The following is a 10,571-nucleotide window of genomic DNA, read 5'->3' as shown; positions in this document are numbered from 1 at the left end:
CCGAACAGCACAACCTATTGCACACAACTCAGTTGTCCAAGACAAGATCACCCCATCAAAGACGGTTAGAGATCTTGGAGTCACCTTTGGTCACCAATTAACCCTGCAACAATAAATCAAACATGTCGTTCCGCTGCTTTTGGAATTCACATGATCGGAAAGCTTAGACGCTACTTGGATCAAGGTACCACTGAATGACTGGTTCATGCTTTCGCTACATCTCACCTCGATTATTGCAACCGTCTCTACATCAACCTTCCTCAATCCAGAATTGCTCCCCTCCAACGAATGCAAAACTCAGCAACTCATCTAGTTTCTCGCACAAAGATATATTAAGTCACACCTATTCTAAAGTTCATAATGGGAGTACAAGGCAATCCCGAAATGCAGCTTCACCTCCTTTGAATTCTTTTTAATAATTACCAAAATATAACGAAGACTGCTGACCGCTGTTCTTAAATTGTCCTCTTGAATTTTGACATTCTCTTGGGCTTTGTCCTCCCAGCGCAATGGATGGCGTTCTCTTTGACGAGGTATGATGAGATCTTTTTAGAAGGCTGCCATTCTGATGAAATGCCCAAACCGACCAAGTTCGCAAATAACAAATAATTAATTTCATTTTTGGATAAATGCATCCATCTTATAGAGAAGCCAGTTTTTGTTTGATGGCCTTTTCTAGAGTCCAATATTCAGCTCGTTGTTGCTAGTGTGAGGATGAGCGATGTGTATATTCTGGTCTAAAGTTACCTTGAGATGTCATGGTTTAACAAAAAAATGTATTTTTCACTTGACCAATCGATCAGGCTGTCAGACATTTGTACCCCTTCATATATTATACTTCCACTGTGAGATTCGCTTCATAGGATCTGGAACTTCTATACGACCTGTATGGTATGGTATGGAAATACTTTCGACATAGATTCGAAGCACGTTACTCATAGGTTATAAATAAATACTCTGTACGCTTGGCATTATCTCGGCGTATGTCGAATTATTATCAACTTACAAGAATGTGTGTGAACGTGTGTCTACGATTATATAGTAAACTTAACTACTACTTCTGCGGAACTTATGAGCCACACGCTGGCATACGTCGAGAATGTTTATGCACGCACACACTTTCTCGACGACCTCGCCTTACAACCACGTATCAGCGTGTTTCATCGTGGTCTTAACTTATTCTACCCACTACCCATAACTTATTCGACGTACACCAGCGTATTCGCCAAAATGTTCATTCGTCGGCATACGCTGGCTTAAGGTCAAGGTGTGACAGGGCCTTACATGCTTTATTAAAGACACTGGATTTGTCAAAGACCAGTCTTCTCACTTGGTGTATCTCAATGTGTGCATAAAATCACAAACCTGGGAAAATTTAAGCTAAATTGGTCGTCGAAGTTGCAAGATAATAATGAAAGAAAAGCGCCCTTCTCAGAACGAAGTTGGGTGCACTTAGATGGTTGATTTCGAGATCAAACATTTTAAATCTGAGGTCTCAAAATCAAATTTGTGACAAATTACTTCTCTCTCGAAAACTATGTCACTTCAGAGGGAGCCAAGTAAGGTTTTATGCTAATAATTATTTTAAGTAACTACCATTAGTGTCCACTGCCTTTAAAGTTGGAGCTCTTTTTATCACGAATTCACGGGACATGTTAGCTAAGATGGAGAGCACCAGCCTGTCAATCTTGGTGTAAAGCAACTATCACAGGATGACATATTATTTCCTAGCTTATAACATTTTGTGCATCGACTTGACTTTGTAAATATCAGAACATGACTCAAATTTAACCGCAATGAATGTGTAATGTTATTTGTATCTTTTTCTTGTTTTAGTTTATTTGCTGCAAGGCAATGAAGCAGCTTCTACCAAAGTTTGCTACTTGACCCAAGAACCTGATCCAGATGAAGGAAACCGACTACGGTGGATCCAACCATTTAAGGATATGTGTTCATGTACCTCAATCCGACCGGGAGGGCTGTTTAAAGTAGCTCCAAAAAGAAAGACTAAACCAATCTACACTGATCAAGTAATCTTCACTGATGACCAAGAAGAGATACATGACCATTATGGATGCCATTTCCATGGTAAGTGGTTTTGAGATGAGAAAAAAACACTCGCCTCAATCTCACGCCCTTTGCTTGGCCAGAGCATAGTAATTACCACTAGACAACCAATCTATTCTTTTTTGGCAATGGGAACTAGAAGTATCACTTTTTTTTTTTTTTTACCATTACACCGATGTGTATAAGCCTAGGCTTTTTCCTGGGGCCCTCCTCTTATCACCCTTTGTTTTTGTTCTTGTATGTTCTCTGATCTTTTATTGTGATATTTGGAGAAAACACAAACAAACAAACAACAAACGTAGCGTCAGTTGAATCAAACTCAACACTTTAGAGAGTAAATAAGTTCATGGATTGACCCTAATACTTGTTTAAAACTGAAACAAAACAAACTGAAAATAAACACATATGAGATTTAGATAAAAGGACGGCTGTGTTTCTGAAATTGATTTACTGATTTTGTTCTCAGCGGAAATGTGTTCTTTACAACAACTTTGAGACAAAAAAACAAAAAGTTAAAACGCCGATTAATAGTAGTTTTAAAAGAACAATAATCACGGATGCAATGTTCGTACAATGTCTCAATTATACTAAATTAAGCACAATTATTATGTATAATTTCCCAGACTGTCAGGCCTTGTTGGATGCCGGTTACACAGAGGATGGTGTGTACACTATCCATCCCTTCCAAAAAGGTGAAGGAACGGAGGTGTTTTGTGATATGAGGAAGCATACTGGCTGGATTGTAAGTAGAACACACTCAATTAGGATTGTATTAAGTAGGATTTTGAAACTGTGCCTGGTGAAAATACGATATAGAAAGGTTTGCGGTAACAACCTGTAATGATTGTCTTTAATTGAGTTGGGGTGGTTTTGAACAGAACCGTTGGTTTCAACTCGACGTTTCGATCACCATCCCGCCTTCGTGCAACACCAAGCTAATCCGCATCCAAAGCAGCAAGCAGCAAACAAGCTTACTAATGTTACACTAGGCAACAGATAAAGACTAATGTCTAGTAAATAACTCTAGTAGAATGCCCTTCTAATAAACATTGTTTGAAGCTTCACAACCAACCAGAAAACTTACCTGTTCGGTTCTGTATTGCTTGTGTGTGTGTTTTTGAAAGATGTGGTATCTGTATTCTATTGCTGTTGTTGTTAATTATATTAAATCATATAGCTGAAGCACATTATTTCAAAAGTTGTTCAAACTTGCTACTTTTTATTGGTGGCCTGCATTTTATACAATATTTAGTTTTTTGTTTAAATGAAAACAAAATCACTTGTGATATAATTTGTAATATCTTATTCATTGTTACGTTTGTTACATCATACTGGACAATGGGAAAGATGCAAAACAAATAATATGCATTTGAATATTTTCACCAAAGTCTTTATAACTGATTTTTTTTTTCTCTAGGTTCTTGATATAACTTGAGTCACTTTTTTTTCTTCAAAACTTGAAGGTCAGCTGAGTTTTGTTTAAGAAACTGAGCACCTTTAGATTAAAAAAAAGAATTAATGGAGTAACTGTTTTATTTCAAGGTGGTCCAGCGGCGTTATGATGGATCAATCAATTTCAACCGCAGTTGGGAAGATTACAAGGATGGCTTTGGGTCAATGGATGGTGAGTTCTGGCTTGGCAATGAGATTCTACATAAACTGACTGATGCTGAGGGGAACTGGACAATCCGTCTGGAACTCACTAATGAAGATAACACCAAGGGTTCTTTTCTCAAGAAACAGTTCCACGTCGGACCAGGCCATTACAAACTGTTTCTGGAGAACTCAGAGATACAACTATCTGGTATGTACACATGGCATTGTATTGACCAGGCCTCCCCTGTTTATATTTATATTCAGATACAATAAGGCATACATTTAATATGATCATATAATATAATTATTATACAACAATAATTTGTTGACTAAAGACAAACTTTAGTAATCAAGTTTAACTATCTACAAATGTTTAAAGCTGTTGCCAATGGCTTGAAATGTAACCCTAAACGTTTAGGTTTTGATGGTTTAGTTAATGCTAGCAGGAAGTCTCAACCTGCTGTAAATGTTCAATTAAAGCTGTTGCCAATGACTTGAAATGTATTTGTTTAAAGCTGTTGCCAATGACTTGAAATGTAACCCTAAACGTTTTTGGTCGTTTGTTAATGCTGAAAGAAAGTCTTAACCTGCTGTATATGTTTTCAGGATGAGACGCATGTAACGCATCGTCTTCCATTGTTAATGCTTTTAATGATTTGTTTTTGTAGTAATTTTTCTGTACAGGATTCAGCCTCTAATCTCCCAGGCACCCATGCCCTCTTCAAACTATACAAATCAGGCAAGGTGAGGTGTTGTAGGCGGTGCGTAAGCTTAACTCATCCAAACTCATCCAGATGAAAATTCACATGGCATACTTGCTTGCTGATTTGTCTCTGGTTGGCATACTTACCAAAATTATTAACCTCAACATCCAATTGGGCAGAGTACCTGGAGATTGGAGGCTGGCAAATGTCATTCCTCTTCCCCCAACAAGGTAATAACTCTCATATTGCTAATTACCGTCCAATATCTTATTGTTCAGGGTCATGCAAGATGTTTTAACGTTTTATGTCTAGTCATTTTATTGTGCATTCTAAAAGTTCCAACATTATTTTTGGATCACGACATGGTTTCTTTCAGTGAACAGTAATTTATTTCTGTGCGCAAACAGCGCGTCATGTATTCATGTATGGCTACCAAACCAGAAACACCACATACAGTCCCTTGAAGCAGTGCAATGACAATTCATTCGCTCCTGTTTCACATTATAGAGTTGCTGAGTCCCTTACTTACGAACAATCTCACTCAACTTCACTTACCCTCCTTGTACAACCGTTTTCTGCTATTATGTTTTTTTTTTTGTCAGCTTGAACGACACCTACTCATATTATACCGAAACCTATTACACGTACAATTGATAAACTGGTTTTCAAACACAGACTTGCTAGAACGAACTCTCTTAAGTACCTTTTTTCAAAATATTTTTGGATAGACTTTCCACCGATGTTCAAAACTTGTGCTTAGGGACTTCCCCAGTAAGGTGTATAAATACTATACGTTGAGTTCTTTACACGAAACCACCCATAACATGACTTTGTTTAGCCAATGTGTATTATCTATAATACGATGTGACCTATGTTTACATTCAAACCGCCCTCTGTTGACAAAAGACTGTTTACGTTATGTTTAACCGGCAAAAAAGACGCGTAGTCATGGTAAGATTGCGTACACTTTCTAGCTGACTGCCAAAACACAAAGGTTTTGCCCGCTGGTATGCGCGGAATCAGGTTATGGTTTTCGAGTGACATCAGAGGTCACATCGTCTATATATTGTTGTGCTTTCATTTTATATTTAGGTTTTATAATTTATGTGTTTACCTTGCTTGTATGCCCTTGTTTGTTTTTACTAACGCTATATAGACTACATACATATTTTTATATTTGTATAAAGACATTTTATTTTATTTGTGTTTATTGTATTTAAATTGCTCTTTGCTGTATTTTTTAAAAGTTATTAACCTAATCATAATTAATGTGTATTGTTGTATTTTGTCTTTATTAACAAGAAGTGAAATAAATACAAATATAATCCTGAATACAAGAACAAACCGAAACTACCACAGGCGATTTTTTGACGGGTGTGTTACTTTGTTGCTTAAAAAGGACACGTTTCAGAACCGTCATTTAGCAATAAATGTGACAAAAATAAATTCATCCGTTGAATTTACCTCCTGGCAAACATTGATGTCAAACCTAGTGTTATTTCATTAATAGTTACTCCACCAATTAATCGCTTAATTTGTTATATTTTGGTTCCAGTTGTATATTGTAGACATAAACTTGGGATGGAAGACGGGAGTATCCCCGATGATAGGATCACAGCATCTAGTAAATGGGGTGACCTGTATCCGCCGAGTAATGCACGACTGAACCTGGACCGTTATTGGTCCCCAGCTTGGGGACGACTCTATGGTTCGTGGCTTCAAGTAGATATGGGTGCAAATCCTGTCCAGATTGAGGGTGTCATCACACAGGGCGGGCCAGGCCAGTATGTGACACACTACCAAGTACAATACAGCATCGAACTCACTACATGGATGTATGTGAATGGGGCCTCTACTCCACAGGTAAGAGTACTCAGGAAATAAACCCTCCAACCTGACATGTATTCCTAAAAAACAACACTTCAATAATGCAGTACAGCCATTATTCAGGCCCAAAGTTTAAATTACCATTTGTTTTTGTTACTGCTCCACATGTGGTTTATTATTTAACAGACATTCAGCGGCAACACTGATGGATACACCCCAGTCACCAATATATTCCAGCAGCCTATTCAAGCACGGTACATCCGCATCAAACCAACAAAATGGTCTAATAACCCATCCCTACGTATTGAACTCATTGGATGCAGAGGTATTGTTTCAATAAATCACAACGTTTTCAAATGTAACGTTTATTTAACAAAATCGTAAACTGAATTCATATACAAGTCTCTTTCTCTGATCTTAAACTTAAACGAGTGCATATTATCAATCAAGCACATTGCAAAAATACAAACAGTCCATTTCATTAAATAATTTCATCTGGATTGTTGATAATCATGTTAGTAATATTATTTTATTTTTTACCCATACACCGATGTGTGTTAGAACTGTACTTTCCCGAGTCTTGTGAAAAAAGTATCACAGGCATGTTTCTCGAGTGGAATTCGAACCCACGACCCTTGTAGTTTTAGAGCAGTATCTTACCAACTAGACTAAACATCTCTTATATGTAAGAACTATTGACATAATTTTGGATTTGCAAAAACTATACTTTTAAAAAGGGAATAAAAGGGCAGCGACGAGTTATTAATCGGCCGTTTAAAACCGACAGGGTCGTGACCGCGCGATATAGGCCCGAGCCGAAGGTGAGAGCCTTTATCGTACGGCCACGACCATACAAGGTTTTAAACGGCCGCTTCAGAACGAGTCAATACTCTTTGACTCTCATGCGGTATTGGTAAAAACACGTAATAAAGTATATTGGTACAAAGACGTAATAGAGTTGGAAACTCTGTAAAAACCCTTTTTCCGGTTTTCCGACGTCCTTTCCTATGTAAGTGTGGTGCATTATTATAAGACAGTAGTCGGATTCTTATTAGTGAGCGTAGTAATGCATCCTCTATAGCGCCCTCTATTGACAACCCAGTTTCACATGATTCCAATTACTTTATAAATCGCCATGTTCTTTATCAAAGTTTTCCATTAATTCCACGAAAATCACCTAAAATCACAAATTATTATTCATCCATCAATCCGTTAATTCCAGCCCCGTACGTGCAGTATAAAAGTGAGTAGGACTTTTCTAATTTCGTTATCTCGAAAGATTGAACATTGGTAGAAGTTTGAGGCTTGTTTATAAGTTACATGTCCTGCTCGGGGAAAAGTTTGTAATTTACCAGTTAAACCGTTGTTTAATACAGAAGTTCCCGAGTACTTTACAGAAGTTCCCGAATACTTTACAGAAGTTCCCGAATACTTAACAGAAGTTCCGGAATACTTACTCAAAGTTGTTGGTAATTTTAAAGGTTGCCAGTGCTGTATTTGTTCTATAATGGGCCTATTAATAATCCAGTTGCTCTCATAGTTTAGATGCCAGTTAAGTACTGTTCCAGTTAAAATTCCTTTTCTAAAAACTGATTTATTTTTGTGTAAATGTTGACCCTGTGCCTGTTATAGAGTCGATGTCTTAATTGATGCCATTTACTGTTCTTTTTTTAAATATAAACCTTTTTTTAAGAAAATCTAAATTTACTCATAACTTTACAGAACAGGAGCACAACGCATTCAATTCAAATTTTCAATCAGTCACATGTTTTGTTTACAGTACGCTGGGTATGTGCACAACGCCTTCTTAAGGAAGCCCATACAATGCCTGGCGAATCACCACGGCTTCAGATTGACCTACTGTTAGTAACTCTAGTTGAGGGAGTCATAGCTAAAGGGAAATATGCACAGTCATTTCAAGTACATGTCAGTCTCGACAACGTTACCTGGGTCAACGTAACCCACCATGGAGCACCTGAACGTCAGGTAAATGGTTGTGTCATTGCTCAACGTTTACGTACTTTACGTAAAATGGTTCTTCAAATTAATATTTTGATTCTGGTGGACTTGTTTCTCAACTGGTTTTAAACAGAGACAATCTTTAATCCAGAAAAAACATACGTACATGGAACATTGCAATAATGAGCTTTTCATGTTTTATTACTTTCTATGCAGTGGACACTATTGGTAAATACTCAAAATAATTATTAGCATAACACCTTTCTTTGTGACAAGTAATGTGGAGAGGTTGGTGGTATAAAACATTGTGAGAAACGGCTCCCTCTGAAGTGCCATAGTTTTGGAGAAAGAAGTAATTTTCCACGAAATCAACCATCTAAACGCACACAACTTCGTGTGACAAGGGTGTTTTCTTCTTTCATTATTATCTCGCAACTTTGATGACCGATTGAGCTCGAATTTTCTCAGGTTTGTTGTTTTATGCATATGTTGAGTTACACTAACTGTGAAGGCTAATCTATGACAATGACCAATTTTGTTCACTGCCTTTAAGGCGATTTATTCAATTAACCAAAGTTGGCCGTAATCATGCTGTTTATCTCCTGTGCTACAGACATTCCATGGTAACACGGAGGAATCCGCACCGCTAACCACCATTTTGAAGCAGCCGATCCGAGCACGCTTCATCCGTATCATACGAACTGAAAACTTCGAATATCAACCTGTCAGCATTGAACTCATTGGATGCAGAAGTAAGTTCTTCGAGTTTAGTTAAATTACTAACTTTCGAGTCCAACCGATAATGGTGTTTACTTGTTTGCAATACAACATACAAACAGACGATCTAAAAACATGTGTGAAACAAACCTTTAAATTGTTTACAAGTTTAAAACAGTGTATGGTGGTGCCATAGACGCGTGTTAATTGTTCACACTTTTTAATTTTCTGATATTCTATAACAGGCGTGCAGTTATTTAATAGAAAAAAAAACCACTTAACTTTTAAATTAATGAGCATCAAATATTAGTAAGGGTATACATGAGTGGTGACGAGTTCTTAAACGGCCGTTTAAAATCGGCAGTGTCGTGACCGTGCGGTGCATTTTTTTGGAGGCAGTTTTCTGATAGCATTTGGCTAACCCGCACAAATACTATCCGAAAACAACTTGTTATATACAGCTCTAGCTGTGCCTTTATCAGCTGTTTAAACACTCCACGTGAAATGCTCTCCACCAATAGGAATAGCCAAACTGTCTTAGGTATTTAAGAATGTTGATTATCAGACTTTCCTCTGTTTTTTCAGATAATATTCTTGAGACTGCCAACAATCAAGCCTTCAGCATTCGCCATCACAAAGATATTAACCAAGGCTCAACAAACTGCCCAGGTCTGAACAGTGAAGGAGGATGGTGGTTTAATAGATGCTCTGGTATACCTGGTGTAGATAATAACCTTAATGCTGAATATATACAACCTGGTGATGCTATGGGTCCATACAAACGAGTCATTAGAGCTAGTGAATGGAATGGGTCTCGTGTTGCAAAGACTGAAATCAAAATACGCCGTTACTCTCCACCTCGTGGCTAAAAAGGTTTCAGAATGAAATTTGCAATGTCCCTTGATAGTCGAATGTTTAGCAAACGCGGTGGTGCAACTATTCATCAATTTGGTTAGCTATTCAGCTCAGACTTAAACAAGTAAACAGTACCTTGCTATATGGACTGATCAAGCACAAAGGAACAACTAACAAAGCCTATGTACCTGTTAAGGCCTATCAGTAAAACAAAAATCACATGCACCATGTGACTGGTATCCTACTCTGTTTCACGAGGCACAAAATTGTTAAGCAATTTTTTTTTTCGATTCAGCAGTCCAGTTAAAACATCGAATATTACTAAGGTGAATTTATGTCAACTCAATTGTTTTAATAAAACTGGAGTTGGTGCAAATATTCGATTCCATTTACACCCATTGGTTTAAAAATGAAAGACAGAAAAACTAAATGTTACAAGGAAAACAAAAAGTAAGATTTGACACTTTACAAAAGAGTAAGGTTTGCGGTTGCATCTTGTAATGACATTTTTTCTTTTTAGAACCACCGTTTAGAGATACATAGTGTTACCGTAAACCTTACTACGAACAAAACAACAACATTCTTTTAAATTAGACGGGAATAGTATTTGGTGATATTTGCTGTTTCAACTTGGCTCCGAGTACACCTACTTTCACCCAAGCTTAATAATGCGGCATAAAATGAACAAACAAATGTATTTTAAAATCACTTATAATAGATTGCATTGTGATGATCGTAGAACAGCACCTACAACAAGACGGGATACGACTGTAATGCAAGAGTTTCTTAATGAGTTTACTCGACTCAGTACATATTGTACTGATCAAATTATTGATGGACAGTATC

Source organism: Asterias rubens, chromosome 14 (genome assembly GCF_902459465.1).
Source record: "Asterias rubens chromosome 14, eAstRub1.3, whole genome shotgun sequence".
NCBI classification, from domain to species: Eukaryota; Metazoa; Echinodermata; class Asteroidea; order Forcipulatida; family Asteriidae; genus Asterias; species Asterias rubens.
This window is presented reverse-complemented; position numbering follows the sequence as displayed.